Raw genomic sequence first — 26,394 nt, forward strand, 5'->3', positions numbered from 1 at the left:
AAGCAATGCACACATTTTCTTTACAATGACTCTTGTATGTAAAGTATATTTTGTATGTTATGAAGATTAGCATTTAAATTTTCGTTTTGCAAAATTTAACACAAAATGAACAATATGTACATTTTTAATGTGGATGTGAAAAAATAACATCCTTAATTTATGGATTAATATGCTTATTCGTAATAAAAGATTATGTTTTTGAAGAAAAAACACATGTTTATTTTGGATATTTAATAATAATATAGCATTTTTTCAATAGACGATTAACATTATTAATGTTGTAAGTTACAAATAAGTTTCCTAAAACATGATATTAACACAGAAATGTACATACACATACATACAACATTCAGAAAACCATGTTGCTAACAGAAATGTCAGTTTAAGAATAACGCATTTCCCCTTTAATACTTGTTTGATTTAAGCTCAGAGATGTTGAGAAAAATTAACCAAGTTCCTATAATAAAATAATTTGATATTTTTATCAACAAAAAACCATCACAATCTTAACAATCATCACTATTATTATTATCATCAAAACAATTAAAGTAATCAGTAAATAAATTTCTAATTTGTAAACCAGATGTCACGGAATTATGAGACATAGGTTCACCTGTGGGATTAACAACATGGTTTATCTGAAATTCATCATCCACATAAGTTCCTCCTTCATGTATCCGACAGTAATTGTGAAGCACAATGGTAGCCTTGAGTACAGATGTGACAAAGGTTGGCTGCAACTGAATCGTTGTCTGATAAATGCGCCATTTGTTAGCTAAAATACCAAATGCACACTCCACATAACGTCTTGCTTTAGTTAGCCGATTATTAAAGTACTGTTTCCTGTCATCAATGGATCTCCTTGGATATGGTCGCATAACATGTTTGGATAATGCAAATCCTGCATCTGCTACCATCACATATGGTGCCAACGGTCCAGATGTACCAGGTAGGGCAACTGGAGGGGGGATCAATAATGAATTTTCTTGCAGGCGTTGTGCTAATCTGGATGAACGGAAAATACGGGCATCTGAGGCACTACCATAGGCCCCAATGTCTGCATAAATAAATCGGTATTCTGTGTCAACCAATGCCAAAATAACAACGGAAAAAAACTTATGAAAATTGAAATAACGTGACCCAGAGTTTGGTGGCTTTTTAACTCTGAAATGCTTGCCATCCAAAGCTCCTATGCAGTTAGGAAAGTCAACAGAGTCCTTGAAGCCCTTAGAGATTTTCAACCAATCTTCTCTGTTTGGCTGAGGCATCATTTCTTCTTTTAAATGTTGCCATATCATGTCGCATGTGTGACGTACTATAACGGCAATGGTTGATCTCCCCAACAAAAAATCAAAATGTAAAGCACTAAAAGATTGACCAGTCGCCAAGAATCTATGAAAACAAGACAAAGAATGATTTACAATTAACACTATTTTTTTAAAATTCAAACAATCATAAGAAAACACAAACATTGAATCAAAAATGAGATTACATCAATAAGGATCAATTACACATTTCACTGTGAAAAATAACACATTTACACAAATTACAAAAAAAAAAAATATATTACCTCAGAGTCACCATAAATCTCTCCTCTGGGGAAATGGAAAGCCGCATCCAAGTGTCCTGATGTTGCAAATGAGGTCGTAAAATATTTAGTAAGTAATCAAAACTCTCAACTGACAAACGGCAGTATGAAAAAAACTTATCTGGGAAATTCCGTAACTCAAAAAATAAAGTATGGAAATGACCATGCATAGGCCGCATCATCATTAGTGGATGCACCCACAATCTGGTTCTTCTTACATTATCATAATGCAACATGTGCCGTCTAACGCCAAAACGACGAGATATAATCCAACATAAAAACACTAAGGCCTCCGTGGATAATGGCATTGCCACAATTTTGTCTCAACACATAGGTGCTCCAAGACATAATACAAGCAGGAAAGAGCTTATAGTTAACTTATATTTATGTCCTAATCACATACACCTATGTGTCATTTAATTCCAAGTAATCACCATTATCTCAATGTGTGAAACATGTGAAACACGCACAAAAAACGGACTGCACACGGAACACACACTGACGTATTTCACGCACAGGAAAACGCACACACGTACACACGTATGACACACGATATGCATACGGACACCACACGGAGGGGAAAAACGGACTGCAAATACGGAACACGGACACAAAAAACGGACTACACCAAACGTACGTTTTTTACACGTGAGTGTGGCAGAGGCCTAAAGCAGGCTGTGGCTCATAGCTTGAGTCTCTGTCTGCAAAGTTAAATGTTGTGGTTTTGATTCCTATGGAGAACAGAGAAGAGAATTGTTAATTTAATTGTAAGCAGAGCAGACATATCTGCCCCACCCCTGAGGAGGATGAGCTATGGAGTGATGATGTTACACAGAGAGAAGAGTCTTATTAAGTTTCTCTGACGGGATATATTACTTTTTCTCATATATTGCCTTGTACTATTGATTTATGTAAAATTTGTTGAAAGAACAGTGACTATGGTATTTAAGGCAAAAAGCTTTCTTTCTGTTTCAATATATAAATAATACCTCTCTCATGGCGACTGCCTACTCTGCCTACCCCTTGCTCTGCCTTTAGTTAACAAACCAAATAAGCTGTTCCCCGACTTATGGTCAATAGTATCAGATTTATGGAACATAATTCAGGAAGAACTGTTCCCTTGAATATTATTGTGACATAGTGATAAAGCTCTTGTTAAATTGATACAACATCACCGCTATTAGGGTAATATGATATTTGTATAACGTTGCTCATTCTATGTGAGGATGGAGTTTAGTAATTTAGCCCTCTATTTGAGCAGAAACAGATTGGCAGATTGTGTGATAACGAAACCTTGCAGAAAATGTGCAGGAAGCAATTTCAGATCATTTTTACTTTCGTGTATATTCATGGAGTGACAGGTTATTTATTGCCAAGTGTATTAGGTGTGAAAATAGTGAGACCAGATGAAGCTGAATAGCGCTGGTAGCAGGATTTTATTAACCTATACTTGTAGGTTTTCCCTGCTTAATGGGGTATATAAATCATCCAGCAAGGTATTGCTTATTTCAATAATCATGACCTGGGAAATATATAACTAGCAAAAAAAATATTCAAGAGCTGCTGTAAAATCAGTACTAAATGGGTAGTGAAACATGTCTCCTGAATAGCTGGATAATTGCTAATAATTAATTATAATAACTAATATAATAACTAATAATTAATAATTTTAGGCTTCCTTCACACCTCTGTGTAAAAAACGCACATGTTGCACATTCCCTTTTGGCCATCCATGCGTGTGTCGTCCATGTATCATTTGTGTACCATCCGTGTGACATCCGTGTGACCAATACCGTAAAAAAAAAAAGCATGATACTGAAGTGAATATTTTTTATGTGCAAAAGATGTACAAAGCTAGAAAAAGGATAAATAGACAAATGCTAGATAGATACATGGTGTTTAGCCTTCTATCTAGCAAAAAAAAAATAATTACAGAAAAAAAATGACGTGTGGTCCCCCTATTTTTGGTTACCAGCTAACGTAAAGGAGACAGCTGCAGCCTGCAGCTTGCAGCTTTACCTTGGCTGGTAATCAAAAACAGAAGTCACCCCACGCTGTTTTATATATATATATATATATATATATATATATATATATGTTTTTAAAATAAATAAGAATAAAAAAAAAAATGGGGTCCCCCTCAAATAGGATCAATAGCCAAGGTGAAGCTGATATCTGGGGGCTGGTATCCTCAAGGTGGAAAGGGCCATAGGTATTTGGCCCTTCCAAGCCTTAAAATAGCAGGCTGCAGCTGCCCTAGAAGTAGCACATTCATTAGATGCGCCAATCCTCGTGCTTCGTCTCAGCTCTCAGCCATGGTGTGGGGGTAAATGTGGTAATATATAGGGTCAATGCCAGTTGTGAATTGAAATCTGTCATCAATTCCTGGTATTAGTAATGGGTGGGCGTCTAGCAGATACCCCCATTACTAACTCAATAGATGTAAATAGAAAAAAAAACACACAAAAAATATTTTATTTATAAAAACATCCCCTGACTCTAGCCGTCCACCAATTTATTATAACAAAAAAAAGTCTTGAAGGTCCTCCATAATCCACATGTATGTCCCACAACATTCCACAAAAGCGACCCCTTAATTACCCATCAAAATACCCAGCAGGTCTGCCATAATTAATATGGAGGGCCCACAATGTTCCCATACTCAGTGTCCCAGCCTATAAAGAACGTTCATAGAATGAACCTCATAGGCTGGGGCAGCAGCCACTGCCACCTCTCACACTGTGCTCTGTGAGAACTGCCGCTAGTAGTGACCTTATGAGGTCACTGTAGGTCGCAGCAAGTGGGTCACACAGTAGCGTGTGAACTGCCACCTGGGACGAGCAGTGACATCATGAGTTCACCGCAGTTCAGTGCCGTGGTTCTCAATCAAAGTATCACAAAAGACTGAATTCAAGTGACCTCATGACGTCACCGCATGTCACAGCAAGTGGGTCACACAGTACTGTGAGAAGCGCCAGCGGCTGTGATGAGCAAAGACATCATGAGTTCACTGTACTTCAGTGCCGCCATCTCTCGCGATACTTTGTGTGAGAACCGCGGCTCTGAACTCATGTCATCCCAGCACATCACAGTGAGTGTATCACACAGTAGCATGCGAAGCGCCGGCAGCTGTGGTGAGCTGTGACGTCATGAGTTCACCACAGTTCAGTGCCGCCTTCTCTCCTGATACTTTGTGTGAGATCCGTGGCGGTGAACTCTTGACATCACCTCTTGTCTCAGCCGCCATCAGTTCTTAACTACTGTGTGTAACTACTCTTAACTACTGTGTAACTACTCTTATGGGTTCTAAGTTCTCTCTGTATTTTGTCATTTCTCTCGCCCCTTCGTTTTTCCCCTCTTTGTTTCCCTCTTTTCACCTTTTTTTTTCTTTTCCTCTTATTCCTTCCTTTCATTAATGTGAACAGTCACATATTATTTTGAATGTAAAAATGTATTTTTAATACTTTTGTAACACTGATACTACTGGTAACACTTTGAACTCTAACTTTGATGTCATATGTTCTTTTGGTGCTTCTTTGTAATGCACGAGGTCTATTTAAACCACACCACTGTCAATGTATTGTAATTCCGTGCTTATTCTGAGGAAGGAAGAAGTGAGGAATCACTTAGAAATGCGTAAATAAGGCACATTTTCGTTCACAAGACAGATTGGACCATTATCTCATTTACAGCAGTGCAGATTGAGCCACGTTTGCCATGTTTGCCATGTTCCTATCTGTTTGTTCAGCCTAAAGGCCCCGTCACACTAAGCAACATCGCTAGCAACATCGCTGGTAACGAACAACTTTTGTGACGTTGCTAGCGATGTTGCTGTGTGTGACATCCAGCAACAACCTGGCCCCTGCTGTGAGGTCGTTGGTTGTTGCTGAATGTCCTGGGCCATTTTTTAGTTGTTGCTGTCCTGCTGTGAAGCACAGATCGCTGTGTGTGACAGCGAGACAGCAACAACTAATGTGCAGTGAGCAGGGAGCCAGCTTCTGCTGAGGCTGGTAACTAATGTAAACATCGGGTAACCAAGAAGCCCTGTCCTTGGTTACCCGATATTTACCTTTGATACCAGCCTCCTCCGCTCTCACTGCCTGTGCTGCCGGCTCCAGCTCTGTGCACATGTAGCTGCAGCACACATCAGGTAATTAACCCGATGTGTGCTGTAACTAGGAGAGCAAGGAGCCAGCACTAAGCAGTGTGCGCTGCTCCCTGCTCTGTGCACATTTAGCTGCAGCACACATCAGGCAATTAACCCGATGTGTGCTGTAACTAGGAGAGCAAGGAGCCAGCGCTAAGCATTGTGCGCTGCTCCCTGCTCTGTGCACATTTAGCTGCAGCACACATCGGGTTAATTAACCTGATGTGTGCTGTAACTAGGAGACTGGGGGCTGGTCACTGGTTGCTGGTGAGCTCACCAGCAACTCGTGTAGCCACGCTCCAGCGATCCCTGCCAGGTCAGGTTGCTGGTGGGATCGCTGGAGCGTCGCAGTGTGACAGCTCACCAGCAACCTCCTAGCAACTTACCAGCGATCCCTATCGTTGTTGGGATCGCTGGTAAGTTGCTTAGTGTGACTGGACCTTTAGTGCTCATGGTCCTTGTGGAAGCTGATGTTTGTTTTCATACTAGTTGTGTCTGACACAACTATACAAGGTGAGCAGCTTGCTTTCTTCACCTTTCTCCTTATATTGGGTAAGACCCTATTTGCACTTCTTTTTCCATAGTTTTATATACTTTTTAAGCCACAAAGGTAAATGCTATGTCTGGCACCATTACAGCACAATACAACACCAATTACCAATACAGCTAATCGCCCAAGAACACCATCCCCACAGTGAAACACAGTGGTGGCAACATGATGCTGTGGGGATGTTTTTCAGCAACAGGGACAGGGAAAATGGTCCAAGTCGATGGAAAGACGGGTGGTGCAAAATACAAAGATATTCTTGAGCAACACCTGTGTCAACCTGTCAGTGATTTGAGACTGCAATGGAGGTTCACCTTCCAATAAGACAATGATCCAAAGCTACTGCTAAAGCAACAATCAAGTGGTTTAAGGGGAAACATGTAAATGTATTGGAGTGGACTTGTCACAGCCCAGACCTTAATATCAACTTAGAATCTGTGGTCAGACTTGAAGATTGCTGTTCACCAGTGAAAACTATCAAACTTGAAGGAGCTGAAGCAGTTTTGCCTTGAGGAATGGGCAAAAATCACAGTGACAAGATGTGGAAAGCTCATATGGACTTTGCAGCTGTAGTTGCTGCAATAGGAGGCTCTACAAAGTACAAGAAATTATCACTGAAGGACTAGCAAACCTGTTGCCATTTTGTCTAACCAGACTTACACCATTGATTGGCAGCTTCCTGCCAATGCACAGTGTACACAGAAAGCTTCCAATCAGTAGTTGGTGTGGGGTTATACAAAACTCATAAATATGGAGCACTACATGGCAACAGGTTTACTAGTCTTCAAGTGATACCCTCCTGCTGATAAAACTGTGATTTTAACTAAACAACACCTAACATAAGGAACACAGTGTTAATCAATCAAGGGCTCTATCCCTGCATTATTCTGCTTTCAGCTAAGGGGCAACAACCTGGTGACAGATTCCCTTTAAGTGAATGTGAGCTGAGCTACAGTACCTGGGAATGGCCACTACACAATATATGGAGCTGGGCTGTTCTGGCTCTGTACACAGTGTGCATCTAGAGCAGGAGCTGAAAACAGCTGATCTGTGGGGGGTGATCGGATTGGATCAATTTGTTTTTGATGACTTATTTTGGAATAGATCATCAATATCTAAGTCCTCGAAAACATATTCAACTGTGGAGCAGATGGTAAGCCGATGGACACCATGTGTTTTATGTAGTAGCAATTTTCTGCTGGAAGACCTTAGGCCATGACACTCATGTAAACATTACTTTTGTTCCACCTACCGGAACATTGTTGCAAACCAAGTACACCCTAGTATAGCAAAGGTATTCCCTAATACCGTGGCCTCTATCAGCAGGATAATAGTCCCTACCACACTGCAAACATGGATAATGACTTCAATGTGTTAAAGGGAACCTGTCACCGATTTTTCGGCCTATAAGCTGTGGCAACCACCAGTGGGCTCTTATATACAGCATTCTAACATGCTGTATATAAGACCCCAGGCCGCTGTATACAACTTAAAAAACACTTTATAATACTCACCTAAACCGGTTGCTGCAGTGGATGTGGCTCTGATGAGCGTCTTCATACTCTGGTGCTGGCACCGCCTCTTTCATCCATCTTCATCCTTCTTCTGAAGCCTGTGTGCATGATGCATCTACGTCATACACACTGGCCGGTCCCGCGCATGCGCACTACAATACTTTGATCTGCCCTGCTCAGGACCTGAACGCCGGCGAGTGTGTATGCCGTCGGACGCGTCATGCACCGTGGCTTGAGAAGAACGACAGAGGCGGAGACAAAGATGGCCGAAAGAGGTGGCGCCGGCACCGGAGGACAAAGATGCCCATCTTAGCCTTATCCACTGCAGTGACCAGTTTAGGTGAGTATTATAAAGTGTTTTTTATATTGTACACAGCGGCCTGGGCTCTTATATACAGCATGTTAGAATACTGTATGTAAGAGCCCACTGGTGGTTGCCGCAGTTTATAGGCCAAAAAAACGGTGACAGGTTCCCTTTAAGTTGGCCTACAAATTCACCAGATGTATCGATTATATTCTATTCTACATATTGATTTGCATGCACATTGATTTTTTAACAATTATATTTTGATTTGCACAGGGAAAACAGTTTCCTTCATAACATGAGTTCATCCTATTATTGTCGTCTCCAAATCAGAACATTTTTTTTAGGAAGCCACATTTTCCAATAGATGGAAGGATAGGCGTTTGATGATGACTGCGATGCTGTAAAGGATGAGAGGTTCCTCACTCCGGGTGGATTCAGTTAGATTTTATTCCTCGTTTCTGGCTCAAACTGAGTCCTTTTTCAAATCAACCTACAGAGAGGGTTATCTGTACATTGATTTAAAAAGGTTTTGGGTTGAGACAGAAATTAGTAATAAAATCTACGTTACAGCATCGCAGTTATCATTAAATGCATATCCTCCTATCTTTATCCACAAGTGTGCAGAGGAAGGGACCTTCTATCAGCGGCTAATTGTAAGAGATTTTTATTGGAGTTGTGACAATCACAACTCAATCAGGCAAGTAACACCTCACCCCCCACCCTTACTATACCACCTAGTGACCTCCTATGGATGCGTGTCTCCTTTCTCCATTTTCCAATAGATGAAATAGGTTTACAAGGAATTTATAGGAACTTAGTTACATTGTGGTTTCTATTGACTTAGGGGAAAAAGAAGCCAGTTGATCTTAATAAAAATGTCAAGCTTTTCTTTATATCTTTTTTCTGTTCCAAGCCCGTTTTTCTAATCCGCCAAATAAGAAACATATTGCAGGAATAACTTAGTATTCCGTTCCTAGGTCCCACATCATTATACATAACGCTTTGATGTTGAATCTTATACAAGAGACCAACTTTTTTAACATTTTCGCTGCTAGAAGCAATTGAATCCTCAGATTGGAGGTTTCACGCCTGCGAGGCTGGTTGCCTAGGTAACAATAGACATAAGGTTTATAATGATTTTTGGAATCACTTAGCAGCAATAAAAGGCAAAGGAACCGGTCAGACTGCAATAGTTGTACAAGTGATTCTCGTGTCCATGTCTAGTTAAATGTAAGAAAAGTTTTATCTCTTGGAACCTTACATGGAATAAATGTATGGGGAAAAAAATAAGGATCGCCAAATCGTAAGGTGAAATTACAATAAGTGCTGTAGGTTTTTAGAAGCTTCTGAAGGGTTTTTTTTACACCATAGTGGGTAGTCCTATTCCATCGGGGCAGTCAGAACATCAGCCAAGAATGGGAAGCCGGGGTAAGTCAAGGTTTTTTTCTAGCTTCCACAGGTTAATATAGTATTTCAGGGAGACTATTCAGAAGAATTATAATTAATTATTAACCAAATAAAATGTAGAAGGCTAAAGTCCACTAGAGCAAATTCTTTTTTCTGAGGAAGCACTTCTTTTCCTCTGAGTAATGTTTATGATATCAATAGCACTGGTGTAACTTTCCTTACCGATTCCTTTGCTAGGGAATTATCAGCTTTGTCGGGGTTATTCCATTGTCCCACACTCAGGGTATGTGCGCACGTGTGCGTATTACATGCAGTTACGCTGCGTTCTGCACCACAGCGTAACTGCATGTAATACGCACACGTGCGCACATACCCTAATACCAGTCCTGGCTGCGGTTTCCTGCATTGAACTCCGGAGCTCTCACCTGAGCTCCAGAGTGCAGCCTGGACTGAACTCAGGGTTTGCCAGACTGAACCACAAGCGCCAACTGATTCCCCAGCGATTGCGGTTCAGTTCATGACAGCAGCGGACAGGCCAGGCTCTCACCTGAGCTCCGGAGTTCAATGCAGGTTACCGCAGCCAGGCCTGGTATTACTGGCAGTTTCTCCGGTAGCCAGTTCAACACTGATCTTAACCAATAATGGAAACTCCCTTTACTTAAAGAGAATCTGCCATCACGATTTTACATCTTAAAGTAAAGGTATGGCCATAATAGCGAAGTTATACTGATTCAATAGATACCTGTAGTAAAGAAATCCACAACCTGCTTGTTTTTTAATTCATTTCTGGGGGTAAAACTCTTTCTGTGCATTGGGTAAGGACTGTGGGTAGGGTCTTCGGCTCTGCCCCTTCCCCCCTCTGCTGCCACTGGTGTCTGTATGTGCTTATTTTTTTAAAGTTTGCGCCGGCATGATCTTTCCCGTGGGTGATGCTTGCACAGATTTATCTCCCGCCAGTCTTCAGTGAAATTTCCACGATAGCAGCACATGCACAGATTCATCTCCCGAAATTCTTCAATAAAATGGACCCAATGGCAGCGCATGAGCAGATTTATTTCCCAGCAGTTTTCAGTCAAATAATGTTGGTGTTGGCGCATGTACAGAAAGAGATCTTGGATCATTATTAAGCCAAGGTGTGAATATGTAAATGCACCGCCACATAAGCCATTTTACTGAAGACAACCAGGAGATGAGCTTGCGCAAGTTCTAAATATGCATATACTGGCAGGTAGGACAGGTGGATGGTCGTGGGGGAATGATAATAATTATTCTAAGATGATGATAGGATGATACTGTTAGTCAGATGGGTGCTTGATGCTAGACGCAATAGTGTGGGGAGAGTGCATGATACTAGAATACGGAATAAAGAGGATTGGGAACTATAAAATATAAGTATGCTGCCTAAGGCCTGAAACACACATCCGTGAAACACGTGCGTGTTTGGTCCGTTTCCGTATATACTGGAGACACGGCCAAACGTGCACCAATGTTATTTAATGTTTGAGGACACATGTGCGTTTTTCATTAAGGTCCGTGGGTCCGTGTGCGTGCTACGTTTGTGTCTCCGTTTTGCACGGAAGCATGTCCGTTTTCAGCACGCAACACACAGCACGGACCCAATGAAAGTCAGTGGGTTTGTGCGCACGTCCGAGTGACACGGACGCATCTCTGTTTGTTCCCTGTACGTTTTGTGCTTTTTTCATGTGATGTCGGTATTTTTTCTTTTTCTATTTCGTTCTCTCCCTCAGTCCGTCGGTCGGTCGGTCTCTCTCTATGTCTGTCGGTCGGTCTCTCTGTCTTATCTGTCCCTCTCGCTGTCTGTCGGTCAGTTCCCCCCCTCTCTCATACTTACCGTTCCCCGATCTCCGGCGTCTGTGATTGGTTGCAGTCACACACGCCCACCACGCTGAGTGACAGCTGTGTCACTGCACCCAATCACAGCAGCCGGTGGGCGTGTCTATACTGTGCAGTAAAATAAATAAATAAATAATTTAAAAAAACGGCGTGCGGTCCCCCCCTATTTTAATACCAGCCAGATAAAGCCATACGGCTGAAGGCTGGTATTCTCAGGATGGGGAGCCCCACGTTATGGGGAGCCCCCCAGCCTAACAATATCAGTCAGCAGCCGCCCAGAATTGCCGCATACATTATATGCGACAGTTCTGGGACTGTACCCAGCTCTTCCCGATTTGCCCTGGTGCCCCGACAAAGCCCTCCATGTCCGGCGTAATCCACGGACCGGATCCAGGTAACCTCAGTGACAGCTCAGCTGATCGCGCTATTGCCTTCATTAGCTGCGTGGAGGTGACAGGAGCGGCGGTGTCTTCTGCTGCTCCTGTCACCTGCATGCAGCAGAGCTGGATGCGACGCTGGAGGTCCGTGGATTACGCCGGACATGGAGGGCTTTGTCGGGGTTAATAAATTGGTGATGAGGGACTTTGTTAGTGTTTTTTATTTCTAATAAAGGATTTTTCGGGGGTGTATGTTTTTTAACTGCAATTTACAGATTAATCATGGAAGGTATCTCGGGGAGACGCCTGACATGATTAATCTAGGACTTATTGGCAGCTATGGGCTGCCAATAACTCCTTATTACCCCGATTTGCCAACGCACCAGGGAAAATCGGGAAGAGCCGGGTACAGTCCCAGAACTGTCGCATCTAATGTATGCGGCCATTCTGGGCGGCTGCTGACTGATATTGTTAGGCTGGCGGGCTCCAGCCGTATGGCTTTATCTGGCTGGTATTAAATTTGGGGGGAACCGCACGCCGTTTTTTTTTAATTATTTATTTATTTCTATACTCCATAGTGACACGCCCACCGGCTGCTGTGATTGGGTGCAGTGAGACACATGTCACTCAGCGTGGGGGCGTGTCTCACTGCAACCAATCATAGGCGCCGGTGGGCGGGGAAAGCAGGGAATATGAGATTGTTTAATGAGCGGCCGGCTTTTTCAAATTAGACAAAGCCGCCGGAGCAGTGTGAACGCCGTGCAGCGCCGGTGATCGGGGATCGGTGAGTATTAGTGATGAGCGAGCATGCTTGTAACTACTCGGTACTCGCACGAGTATCGCTGTACTCGGGCTGCTCGGCGGGGACCGAGTAATCTCGCGATACTCGTGCTGTACTCGTGGTCTTCATTTCTGCATGTTGGCGCTCTTTTGAGAGCCAGCCCTCATGCAGGGATTGGCTGGCAGACCACTGCAATGCCACAGCCCTGTTAGTTGTGGAATTGCAGTGATTGGCCGGCCTGCACAGCGTGACCGAGCCTTTATACCGGCCGGCGCGCTGTGCTCTGCTCACAGCTATCCAGACAGTCAGTGCAGGGAGAGTGTCGCTGATTCAGGGAAAGCTTTGCGGCCCTTTATAGCTTTTTCAGTTGCAGGGCTGCAAACAGTGTGACCAAAAGTCCTTCTCAGGACTATTCTAGTTGTATACAGGCAGGCAGGGTATAGCCAGGTCGGAGTACAGTAGCAGAGTCCTTCTCAGGACTATTGTTGCTATATACAGGCAGGGTATAGCCAGGTCGGAATACAGGCTAGTGACCAGAAGAGTCCTTGTCAGGACTATTGTAGCAGTATACAGGCAGGCAGGCAGGCAGGCAGGGTATATAGCCATTCCTAGTGGTGACCGTATACCAGCCTTCATCATATCTGGGGCTGGTGTACACAGTCTAAAACAGTCCAGATAGTGTCAGACTTCTCAGTAATTGTCGCTCCTAAAAACCAGTTAGGTTCTTATTGCGTCCGTGCTTGCATTTAAAAACAGCACGTGTGTGGCAGTCGGTGGCAGCGTACAGGTGCGCGTTTTGCACAAACTATTATATAACGCACAAGTCTAGTGTATAATACACGTCAGTCAGCAGTGTCTGATAGTGTCAGACTTCTCAGTAATTGTCGCTCCTAAAAACCAGTTAGGTTCTTATTGCGTCCGTGCTTGCATTTAAAAACAGCACGTGTGTGTCTGTCGGTGGCAGCGTACAGGTGCGCGTTTTGCACAAACTATTATATAACGCACAAGTCTAGTGTATAATACACGTCAGTCAGCAGTGTCTGATAGTGTCAGACTTCTCAGTAATTGTCGCTCCTAAAAACCAGTTAGGTTCTTATTGCGTCCGTGCTTGCATTTAAAAACAGCACGTGTGTGTCTGTCGGTGGCAGCGTACAGGTGCGCGTTTTGCACAAACTATTATATAACGCACAAGTCTAGTGTATAATACACGTCAGTCAGCAGTGTCTGATAGTGTCAGACTTCTCAGTAATTGTCGCTCCTAAAAACCAGTTAGGTTCTTATTGCGTCCGTGCTTGCATTTAAAAACAGCACGTGTGTGTCTGTCGGTGGCAGCATACAGGTGCGCGTTTTGCACAAACTATTATATAACGCACAAGTCTAGTGTATAATACACGTCAGTCAGCAGTGTCTGATAGTGTCAGACTTCTCAGTAATTGTCGCTCCTAAAAACCAGTTAGGTTCTTATTGCGTCCGTGCTTGCATTTAAAAACAGCACGTGTGTGTCTGTCGGTGGCAGCGTACAGGTGCGCGTTTTGCACAAACTATTATATAACGCACAAGTCTAGTGTATAATACACGTCAGTCAGCAGTGTCTGATAGTGTCAGACTTCTCAGTAATTGTCGCTCCTAAAAACCAGTTAGGTTCTTATTGCGTCCGTGCTTGCATTTAAAAACAGCACGTGTGTGGCAGTCGGTGGCAGCGTACAGGTGCGCGTTTTGCACAAACTATTATATAACGCACAAGTCTAGTGTATAATACACGTCAGTCAGCAGTGTCTGATAGTGTCAGACTTCTCAGTAATTGTCGCTCCTAAAAACCAGTTAGGTTCTTATTGCGTCCGTGCTTGCATTTAAAAACAGCATGTGTGTGGCAGTCGGTGGCAGCGTCAGGCTCCATATTGTCCCTGGATAGAGACGTGCATGATGGCCTGTAAACATGAAGTGCCCATTGTAAGGAAGTGGGTCTATTGTAGTATAGCCCTTAGGCAGGGCAGCCAAAAATTTGGAGGCTCCACATTGTCCCTGGATAGAGATGTGCATGAGGGCCTCAAAACATTGTTCCCATTGCAAAGGAGCGGGTCTCCTGTCGTTGTAATGCCCATTCAGAAAGAATGGACGAAAAAATTTACCACTGGGGGTATACCTGAAACAACGGCTTAACTATTGTAACGGTCACCATGATGGCGCATGAGGAGAAGGAGGAGCAGTCCAGCGATTAGCCAAAGTCCAGAAGTGTGTTACCATGGGTGAGTGGAGGTACATGGCAAATTCCCGTTACAAACTTTAAATTCCGCTGTAATTTGCTGTTGGTGTGTGTGGTGAAGTCTGGCCAAATCCAACCCTTGTTCATCTTGATCAGAGTCAGCCTGTCAGCATTTACAGTTGACAGGCGGGTGCGTTTATCTGTAATGATTCCACCTGCGGCACTAAAAACACGCTCTGACAAAACGCTAGCGGCAGGGCAGGCCAGGACTTCCAAGGCGTAGAGAGCCAATTCATGCCACGTGTCCAGCTTGGATACACATTAATTGTAAGGCACAGAGGAATGTCGGAGTACAGTTGTTTGATCTGCAAGGTACTCCTTGAGCATCTGGCCAAACTTAGGATTTCTTGTGGCACTACCCCTCACCTCAGGGGCTGTGGTATGTGAGGGGCTGAGAAAACTGTCCCACATCTTAAAGACTGTTCCCCTACCTCTGGCGGATTGGACTTGTGCCCCTCTCGGCTGTACGCCTTTGTTGTCCACTGATTCCTGACCTATGCCTCTAGCGTTTTGTGAGGGGAATGCTTTGCCTACTTCCGTGACTATGGCCTTCTGGAACTGCTGCATTTTGCCTGACCTCTCCGCCTCGGGAATAAGAGACATAAAGTTCTCCTTTTAGCGTGGGTCTAACAGTGTTACCAACCAGTAATGATTGTCGGCCAAGATGTTCTTAACGCGAGGGTCACGAGACAGGCAGCTTACCATAAAGTCAGCCATGTGTGCCAGACTCTTAACAGCCATCACTTCAGTATCCTGACCAACACGATGACTGAACATGCTGTCCTCCTCCTCCTCCTCCTCATCATCTACCCTGTCCTCTGGCCAGCCACGCTGAACCGAGGATATGACTGCATGTCATATCCTCAATTTGGCCAGAGAGTTGCTCCATGTCTTCATCCTCCTCCTCGTCATAGTCCTCCACTGCATGTTGTGATGAGACGAGGCTGGGCTGTGTGTTATCATCACCCACACCCACTACTGTTTCTTGCTCAAACTCATCGCGCTCCGCCTGCAATGCATCATGGTTGTTTTTTGAGCAGAGACCATTTTAGAAGGCAGAGAAGCGGTATGGTGACGCTAATAATGTCGTCATCGCCGCTCACCATCTTGGTGGAGTCCTCAAAGTTTTGGCGGATGGTGCATAGGTCGGACATCCATCTCCACTCCTCAGGTGTTATGTGTGGAGTTTGACCCATTTCCCGACGGCTTAGGTGATGCAGGTACTCAACAACTGCCCTCTTCTGCTCACATATCCTGACCAACTTGTGCAGAGTTGAATTCCAACGCGTGGGGACATCACACACCAGTCTGTGTGCCGGAAGATGCAAACGGCGTCTTAAGCCGGCAAGGCCGGCTGAAGCAGTAGGTGACTTTTGAAAATGTGCAGACAGGCGGCGAACTTTTACCAGCAGATCAGACAGCTCTGAGTATGACTTTAGAAACCGCTGAACCACGAGGTTGAGCACATGGGCCACGCATGGAACATGTGTCAGCTGGCCTCGCCTCAAAGCCGCCACCAGGTTCCGGCCATTGTCACACACGACCTTTCCTGGCTTTAGGTTCAGAGTTGTGAGCCAGTGATCTGCCTGCTGTTTCAGAGCTGTCCACACCTCTTCTGCATTGTGGGGTTTGTCACCTATGCAGATTAGCTTCAGCACTGCCTGTTGCCGCTTCGCCGAGGCAGTGCTGCAGTGCTTCTGTGTCGCCCTGGACAAGCCAGGGGCCACAGAGCACAACACTTAAACACCCCACACTCCCTGCAGGCATATCATAGTCAAAACACAAAATCCTTGTTGCCTTCCCCAGGGGCTGTTGTCCACACCAGGGTGTGGAGCCAGGCGGTTGGTCTCCACCCACCGAGGAGGAGGGAAAACACAGGCAGTGAGAGTTAAGCTAAGGAAGTGGAAGGAGGAAAGTAGTAGAGAGGAGAAAAGTGACAGCAAAGAGCCTGAAGTTGGTCCGGGTGTGTGGCCCGGACAGGACAGCAAGGTTGGCAGGATGTGGTGACCGTCTGCAGTGGAGGCCGATTGGAGTCTGCCGTAAGGACCGTGGACGGGTGGTGACCCGGCCGTACCGGACCGGTATACAAAGAGAAGCCAGCACCATTGGCAGAGGACTTTCGGATCCCGGCAAGGCTTGTTGTCGCCGTGAATTTGCCAAATCCGTTAGTGAAGGGAACCTCAGGGTTTCCAAACAGCCAAGTCCAACTAGAAGGCAACCGTACAACCGTGAAGGGAGACACCGCCACCGCCAAGGGCAACCGTCTCCCAGGGCCAGCGCCTGTGGGCAAAAGGGGCTCCTCCGGCCCATATCCAGGTCGGGGAGCGGGTTACCGTTGGGAAACCATCACTACCAACACTTAACTTAGGTGCAGGGAGAGACAGTCATCACTAACCTGCAGGGAGGAACAACCGCAGCCGTCCGAGTGACCCGTCCATCCAGCCACTTGTTTTACCGTGAACTGTGTCATCATCATTGGGCTGAGTGAGTACCTCCGTGCCGTGCGGCACAGCGCTGCCCCTGCGACCCTGCACCTCATCAGGCCCCGCAACCCGCCTGTCATCCATCTCTACCCCATCACCAGGCCCCGGGACAACCAACCCCCCTACCCACGGAGGGGAGAAGTAACAACAAAGCTGCTCCCTGTCACAGGCTCCCGGGATCCCCGTCCAGAGCAGCGGTGGTGTCCACACAATCACCACAACCGTGGGTTGTGTCACGGACAATATCCCCAAAACCCAAACCACCCCTTTTCACTCACGGGCGAGTAGTGCCGCTCGAGTCCCCGGGATCCGGCCATCGCTTGAGCCAACGAGCAGCAGCAGCCGTAGAGCAGCGTCAGCCGGACCCGAGCAGTGGGAGAGCGCACCGTCCCCTCCTCCGCCCGTGACACTTCCAGCTTGGGACTGGTGTGGAGGGTAAAGTGGATCAGGATGCGCAGGAGGAGGAGGAGGCTAAGGAGCATGACATTCCGGAGCTGTAGAGTGTGTGTGAAACCCTGACTGAGGTAGGGCCTGCAAAACTTGGTGTGTGAAGGACGTGTTCCGTCCCTCGCTCAGACTGGGTCCCAGCTTGCACAATATTAACCCAGTGTGACGTCAACGAGATGTAGCGGCCTTGCCCACATGCACTTGTCCACGTGTCTGTGGTTAGGTGGACTTTGGCTGAAACAGCGTTGTTCAGGGCACGTGTGATGTTTTGTGACACGTGGTTATGCAATGCGGGGACGGCACACCGGGAGAAATAGTGGCGGCTGTGGACCAAGTAACGTGGGACAGCTGCCACCATCAGGTCGCGGAATGCTTCTGTCTCAACCAGCCTAAAAGGCAACATTTCCAGCGCAAACAGTCGCGAAATGTTAGCATTTAGAACTGTGGCATGTGGGGTGTTGGCAGTGTATTTGCGCCTGCGTTCAAAGGTTTGCTGAATGGATAACTGAACGCTGCGCTGGGACAAGGACGTGCTTGATGATGGTGTTCTTTCTGCGTAGGCAACTGCAGGTGCAGGAGTGGAGGAGGCTTGTTCGCAGGCAGCATGGACAGGGGATTGGCTCGCATGCACAACCAGCGAAGACGTAGCAGTGACATCAGCAAGCACTGCTCCTCGACTCTGTTGTACTTCCCACAAAGTCGGGTGCTTGGCTGACATGTGCCTGATCATGCTGGTGGTGGTCAGGCTGCTAGTTTTGGTACCCCTGCTGATGCTGGCATGGCAGGTGTTGCAAATGGCCTTTTTAGAATCATCTGGAGCCAACTTAAAAAACTGCCAGTGTCAGAGTTCCGGGTTTTCCAGTTTTCTTTTGAAAGAGCTTGCCCTTTGTTAACATGGAGTTTTCTGTTCTGTTGCCCTACTTCCTGTCCATCTGTTTAAAAGCCGCCCCTAAAGCTTAGTCCAGTGCCTGAGTATACTGCTTCCTGTGTGCTCCTGCCCTGCTGCTTTTGGTTCCTGATTGTTATTCGGATCCTCTTGGAAAACAACCGACACCGACTCTGGACTTCATCTGGTATCATCTAGCTGTGCCCGGACTCCGTTTGCCGTCTTTGGTCGGCACTTCTGCCCGGTTCCTTCCGTTTAATACCACTCTGGACTCACATCACGTACGGACATTTTTGGACTTACCTATTGCCCTTTTGTGTCCCGGCTGCTGCGCATTTAGGGCTTCTGGGGTGATTGCCAGACAGTCCCTGTATAGGGGTTCGCTCTTGGTGGTCTCCCTGGGGGAGTCCGGTGCGCGGTCCCGGGAATTCCCTTTCGCTCCGTCCCTGGAAGGTATTTCCTGTATTTATGTTCTACTGTGTTTTTGTTCCGTTTATGTACATATTTGCTGGTTGCATATTATAAACGTCTTGCACCAAGAACTCGTCTCTGGTTGTCATTGCCCTAACGCAATCGAAATCCTCAATACATACAATAGTATTACAGCCAGACTCGGGAAGACCTAACATTTGTACAGGCACCTTGTGTCGTGTTGTTCCGGGGAACAGTTGCCTGACGTCTGCCTGGGGCCACCACTCTGCTTCTTACTGCCTGTTGGGATGCTACGCCTCCCTCCCCCTGTGCACTGCTGTCCTCGCTCTGCATATCCTCCTGCCAGGTTGGGTCAGTTACTGGATCATCCACCACGTCGTCTTCCTCTTCCGCACCCTGCTCCTCCTCCTGACTTCCTGACAATTGTGTCTCATCATCGTCCACCCCTTGTTGAGACACGTTGCCAACTTCGTGAGAACGTGGCTGCTCAAATATTTGGGCATCTGTACATACAATCTCGTCATGGCCCACTTCAACAGGAGCTGGCGAGAGGCCAGAATTTGTGAATGGAAACGTGAACGAACAGCTCTTCCGAGTGTCCAAGTGTGGGATAAGTAATGTCCGTGGACGTGTACTCGGCCTGGTGGTAGGAAGGAGGATCAGGTTCTGAAATGTGCGGTGCAGTATCACGGCTACTGACACTTGACCGTGTGGAAGACAGAGTGTTTGTGGTGGTGCCAATCTGACTGGAAGCATTATCCGCTATCCAACTAACAACCTGTTGACACTGGTCTTGGTTCAAGAGCGGTGTACTGCTGCGGTCCCCAAGAATTTGGGACAGGACGTGCGAGCGACTAGATGTGGCCCTTTGTTGTGGCGAAATTAGAGCTTGCACACAACCTCGGTCTCTGCCTGCACCACCATCACGTCCACTTCCTTGTTCGTTGACAACGCCCTTGCGCATTTTGCAATGCTGTGCTGATGTGTATTCACTAGACTTGTGCGTTATATCCAAGTTTTTGCAAAACTCACACAAATGCAGCGGAAAGCTGCCACCAACAGGCACACACGTGCGGTTTTTAAATGCAAGCACGGAGGCACTAAGAACCTAACAGGTCTCTATCCAGGGACAACGTGGGGCCTCCCAATTTTTGGCTGCCCTGCCTAAGGGCTATACTACAATAGACCCACTTCCTTACAATGGGCACTTCAGGTTTACAGGCCCTCATGCACGTCTCTATCCAGGGACAATGTGGAGCCTCCCAATTTTTGGCTGCCCTGCCTAAGGGCTATACTACAATAGACCCACTTCCTTACAATGGGCACTTCAGGTTTACAGGCCATCATGCACGTCTCTATCCAGGGACAATGTGGAGCCTCCCAATTTTTGGCTGCCCTGCCTAAGGGCTATACTATAATACACCCACTTCCTGACAATGGGCACTTCAGGTTTACAGGCCCTCATGCACGTCTCTATCCAGGGACAACGTGGAGCCTCCCAATTTTTGGCTGCCCTGCCTAAGGGCTATACTACAATAGACCCACTTCCTTCCAATGGGCACTTCAGGTTTACAGGCCCTCATGCACGTCTCTATCCAGGGACAACGTGGAGCCTCCCAATTTTTGGCTGCCCTGCCTAAGGGCTATACTACAATAGACCCACTTCCTTCCAATGGGCACTTCAGGTTTACAGGCCATCATGCACGTCTCTATCCAGGGACAATGTGGAGCCTCCCAATTTTTGGCTGCCCTGCCTAAGGGCTATACTATAATACACCCACTTCCTGACAATGGGCACTTCAGGTTTACAGGCCATCATGCACGTCTCTATCCAGGGACAATGTGGAGCCTCCCAATTTTTGGCTGCCCTGCCTAAGGGCTATACTACAATAGACCCACTTCCTTACAATGGGCACTTCAGGTTTACAGGCCCTCATGCACGTCTGTATGCAGGGGCATTGGTGAACCTCACAATTTTGGACTGCCCTGGCAAAGGAAAATACTACAAAGACTCACTTCCTCAAAATGGGCACATTAGACTCAAGAGGCCTTCATGTACGTCTCTTCTCAGGGACATCGGAGTGCCACACAATGTTTTCACGTAAAATCTTTCATGTATTAATCTCAAAAAGTAACATACACCAGCTCTATCTCACTATTGGGTATGTGCCCTTAACATTTCTGCCATGAAAAATCATTTTGGGGTCATTTTGGAAGGTTTTCTGGTGAGTCCGTAAAAATGGCGTGAAACGCGGACAAAATTGTTCACAGCTGTGACTTTTGAGTGATAAATGCTTCAAGGGGTCTTCCCCATGCTGTTGCCATGTCATTTGAGCACTCTTCTGAGACTTTTGTGACATTTTTAGGGTTTCTACATGCTGCCGGGGGGTCATTTCACAAAAATACTCGGGTCTCCCATAGGATAACATTGGGCTCGTTGCTCGGGCCGAGTACACGAGTATCTTGGGAGGCTCGGCCCGAGCTTCGAGCACCCGAGCTTTTTAGTACTCGCTCATCACTAGTGAGTATGAAAGAGGGGGGGACACTTCAGTCACTCGGGGGATTAGCGGTCACCGGTTAATCCTTCACAGGTGACCACTAATCTGTACACGGCACAGACAGAGCCGCGGCATGACAATGAAGTCGGGTGAAGTTCACCCGAGTTCATTCTCATCCCGCTACTCTGTCTGCTGTCTGCCGACATGTAGTTAATGACATTTTGCATCACACACGGATATTCCACACGGACAACACAAACACATGTCAGTTAAGTTTCACACGCACACACGGACATTTCACACGCACATACGGCTAGCATACGGGATACATACGCAAGTCACACATACCATAAAAATGGACCTAAAAAACGGAAAACGGACCCGAAAAACGGCCCGTTTTACACGGACGTGGTTTTCACGGATGTGTGTTTTAGGCCTAAAGGGAGGTGGGCACACAGTGTCAGTGTTTTTTCTGTGGGGAGGCTTTGGCTATCATCACACTAGTGATGGTGGATTCTGTATGCCACTACTGTGGTGGTGTATTGTGAAGGGCATCTCACAGGGATGAATTTGGCTCATAAGGAAAGAAAAGTTGGAGACCGCTGCTCTAGAGGAAATAGAATTTATTCGCTGAAAAATCCGGCAAATGTTGGATTAAGAAATGTTCCTGCACTTATGATTTTGATTAAAGCATATAATTAGGTAAGTCCATATTTGTTTCTCCCATCTGCCTGTCTTCCATCTGTGTATCATCACCATCAAATGAACATGATTTGCAGCCTAAAAATAGGCTGTTTGCTGGTTCCTAGCACGGCATTTAGTTTACTGGTTACAGTATGTTTTTGCTTCTCGGCCATTTAGCTGTTTAATGTTTTGCTTAATCGGTTAATAAGATTCTCTGGGTATAATATTTAGGGAGGCTTTTGTATGCTACTTTGTAGATTCTGAAAAAACATAATAATGAAACAAAATAAAGAAAAGGCGCAGATTTGCTCACAACTGGCTGAAAGAAGAATTGTTACCATCAGGATTTGAAGATAGATGGAAAATGTATTTTGTATTAATCAATAGCCTCCATCCAACTGTTGGGCCTATTTCCCTTTTTGAAATAACTTGAAAAAGTGTTTAAAGTTTTATTCCCCCCCCCCTCCTCAAAGAAAGAAGTGGATAGTATATAACTGGCCAATTCTTTGGGGTCCAACCCATTCGATCCCCAGCAATTCCAAGATCAGGGCTATGGAACAGTAAAATGGGGCTCTGCAGCCCAACTTGACTGGTGAGCTCCATCACCACTTAAATTATTGCCATAGAAGTCAAGCATTGTACTCTGTGATTTCCATCAGTCGTATTGCCTATGTATCAAGCATGGAAACCTGGGCTCCATTAAAGACCATTTAAGGTTCCAGAGCCGTGATCCTGGGATTATTTGGGGTTCCAGTGGTTGGACCCAATCCTCTCCGATCAGCAAGGTATCCTATATGGATACGGGATAACTTTATTTATTTTTTTAAATAACCATTTAATGTACAATCGTAACATCCACCTCTCCTTTGATCCCATTCTGCACCATATTGCAACAAAAATTATGAGAAATATATAAAGGACTAGCTGTAGTACCCGGGCGTTGCCCGAGATAGTAACTGTCTCTCTGTCTCTCTCCCAGTCTCTGTCTGTGTGTCGCTGTCTGTCTGTCTTGCTGTCTGTCTCTTTCCTTGTCTGTCTGTTTGTATTTCTCTGTCTGTAATTGCATCAGTCTATTTGTCTCAATCTCTGTATCTGTCTGTCTCTTTGCCCGTCTGTCTCTTTGCCCGTCTGAAAGAACTGTGGAAAAAAGCGCACATAGGGTCTTATCCGATGATAAATGGAGATATAACAAACAGGACAGGTACTCACCTGCTATGGTTGTGACAGGCACAACTCCTGGGAAAGCCAAAACAATTGAATGTAAAGAAAGCGGTCAGCTGCAGCCCCGATAAAGCCGTGGAGAAAAAACAATTGAGATAAAGAATCGGGTTTGATAGGCTGTTCTTTTATTTTTCCTTGTCCTGATGAAGAAGGCGGACATGCCTTTGAAACGCGTAGACCTTTGGAAATAAAGAAAAAGTTTTTTTACAACCTTGGATATTGTGGTCTTTAGCGCAGCATCAAACCCGATTCTTTATCTCAATTGTTTTTTCTCTTTGCCCGTCTGTATCTTTGCCCGGCTGTCCCTTTGCCCGGCTGTCTTTTTCTAGGTCGGTCTCTTTTCAGGGCTGTCTCTTTCTAGGTCTGTCTCTTTCCCGGTCTGTATCTTTCCCCGTCTGTCTCTGTCTTTTTCTGTCTCTCTCTATCCGTCTCACCACCGACATCTTTTTACCTCACACATAAGCTTTGTATACTAACAGTTTATTTTGTTTCTATAGCAACCACTGACAGTTGCTATTTATAGCCTGCAGCTCCCAACTCCACTTAGTTTAATGGCTGCAGAATTTTTGTAGTGTAACTGGAAAGCAAGGGGTTAAATTTTCCTGGCCAAACATAGTCTATGACGTTCCCTGAGTCACATGGAGCGTCTGTGCAAAATTTCGTGATTGTACATGCGACGGTGCGGATTCCTTTAGCGGACATACATACACACATACATACACACACACACACATACACTCAGCTTTATACAGTTAGGTCCAGAAATATTTGGACAGTGACACAATTTTCGCGAGTTGAGCTCTGCATGCCACCACATTGGATTTGAAATGAAACGTCTACAACAGAATTCAAGTGCAGATTGTAACGTTTAATTTGAAGGTTTGAACAAAAATATCTGATAGAAATTGTAGGACTTGTACACATTTCTTTACAAACACTCCACATTTTAGGAGGTCAAAAGTAATTGGACAAATAAACCAAACCCAAACAAAATATTTTTATTTTCAATATTTTGTTGCGAATCCTTTGGAGGCAATCACTGCCTTAAGTCTGGAACCCATGGACATCACCAAACGCTGGGTTTCCTCCTTCTTAATGCTTTGCCAGGCCTTTACAGCCGCAGCCTTCAGGTCTTGCTTGTTTGTTGGTCTTTCCGTCTTAAGACTGGATTTGGGCAAGTGAAATGCATGCTCAATTGGGTTAAGATCTGGTTATTGACTTGGCCATTGCAGAATGTTCCACTTTTTTGCACTTCTGAACTCCTGGGTAGCTTTGGCTGTATGCTTGGGGTCATTGTCCATCTGTACTATGAAGCGCCGTCCGATCAACTTTGCGGCATTTGGCTGAATCTGGGCTGAAAGTATATCCCGGTACACTTCAGAATTCATCCGGCTACTCTTGTCTGCTGTTATGTCATCAATAAACACAAGTGACCCAGTGCCATTGAAAGCCATGCATGCCCATGCCATCACGTTGCCTCCACTATGTTTTACAGAGGATGTGGTGTGCCTTGGATCATGTGCCGTTCCCTTTCTTCTCCAAACTTTTTTCTTCCCATCATTCTGGTACAGGTTGATCTTTGTCTCATCTGTCCATAGAATACTTTTCCAGAACTGAGCTGGCTTCATGAGGTGTTTTTCAGCAAATTTAACTCTGGCCTGTCTATTTTTGGAATTGATGAATGTTTTGCATCTAGATGTGAACCCTTTGTATTTACTTTCATGGAGTCTTCTCTTTACTGTTGACTTAGAGACAGATACACCTACTTCACTGAGAGTGTTCTGGACTTCAGTTGATGTTGTGAACGGGTTCTTCTTCACCAAAGAAAGTATGCGGCGATCATCCACCACTGTTGTCATCCGTGGACGCCCAGGCCTTTTTGAGTTCCCAAGCTCACCAGTCAATTCCTTTTTTCTCAGAATGTACCTGACTGTTGATTTTGCTACTCCAAGCATGTCTGCTATCTCTCTGATGGATTTTTTCTTTTTTTTCAGCCTCAGGATGTTCTGCTTCACCTCAATTGAGAGTTCCTTAGACCGCATGCTGTCTGGTCACAGCAACAGCTTCCAAATGCAAAACCACACACCTGTAATCAACCCCAGACCTTTTAACTACTTCATTGATTACAGGTTAACGAAGGAGACGCCTTCAGAGTTAATTGCAGCCCTTAGAGTCCCTTGTCCAATTACTTTTGGTCCCTTGAAAAAGAGGAGGCTATGCATTACAGAGCTATGATTCCTAAACCCTTTCTCCGATTTGGATGTGAAAACTCTCATATTGCAGCTGGGAGTGTGCACTTTCAGCCCATATTATATATATAATTGTATTTCTGAACATGTTTTTGTAAACAGCTAAAATAACAAAACTTGTGTCACTGTCCAAATATTTCTGGACCTAACTGTATATTAGATTTGTCTATATAGATTCTATAAGAACTGACTTCCTTCTCACAAATTTCAGAAAAAAGGGGATATTTACATAGATTGACATTTCTAGTAGAACCAATTAAAAATGTTTTGGCATAAGACAATAAAATGGCCAAATGAATAAATTGCTACCTCCATGTCTTTCTTTACACCAGAAATCTCACAGTAGCCATAGATCTACACTATAACTTGTTTAATTCCTGGCTTTATCCTCTCTCTTTATTTATTTTATTTGCTTAAATAACACCATCAATTTCCACTGGGCTTTACACACATCATCATCACTGTCCCCATTGGGGCTCACAATCTAATTTCCCTATCTGTATGTCTTTGGAGTGTGGGAGGAAACCGAAGTACCCGGAGGAAACCCACGCAAACACATGGAGAACATACAAACTCCTTACAGATGGTGTCCTTGGTGGGATATTAACCCAGGATCCTAGTGCCGAAAGGTTATAGTGCTAACCACTGAGCCACCATGCTGCCAAACCTGTACTTTTTCTGTTCTCTTCTCTGTTCTTGTTTATTTTTG

The 26,394-nt window shown here is 45.2% G+C and overlaps 1 protein-coding gene across 1 annotated transcript in view; it reads left to right on the top strand.

Annotated features, from left to right (window-relative positions):
• VOPP1 (VOPP1 WW domain binding protein) overlaps window positions 1-26,394 on the top strand; it is a 230,913-nt gene that overhangs the window by 175,591 nt on the left and 28,928 nt on the right. The gene's annotated exons all lie outside the window — the stretch shown is intronic.

Source organism: Anomaloglossus baeobatrachus, chromosome 6, assembly GCF_048569485.1.
Source record: "Anomaloglossus baeobatrachus isolate aAnoBae1 chromosome 6, aAnoBae1.hap1, whole genome shotgun sequence".
Classification (NCBI taxonomy): Eukaryota; Metazoa; Chordata; class Amphibia; order Anura; family Aromobatidae; genus Anomaloglossus; species Anomaloglossus baeobatrachus.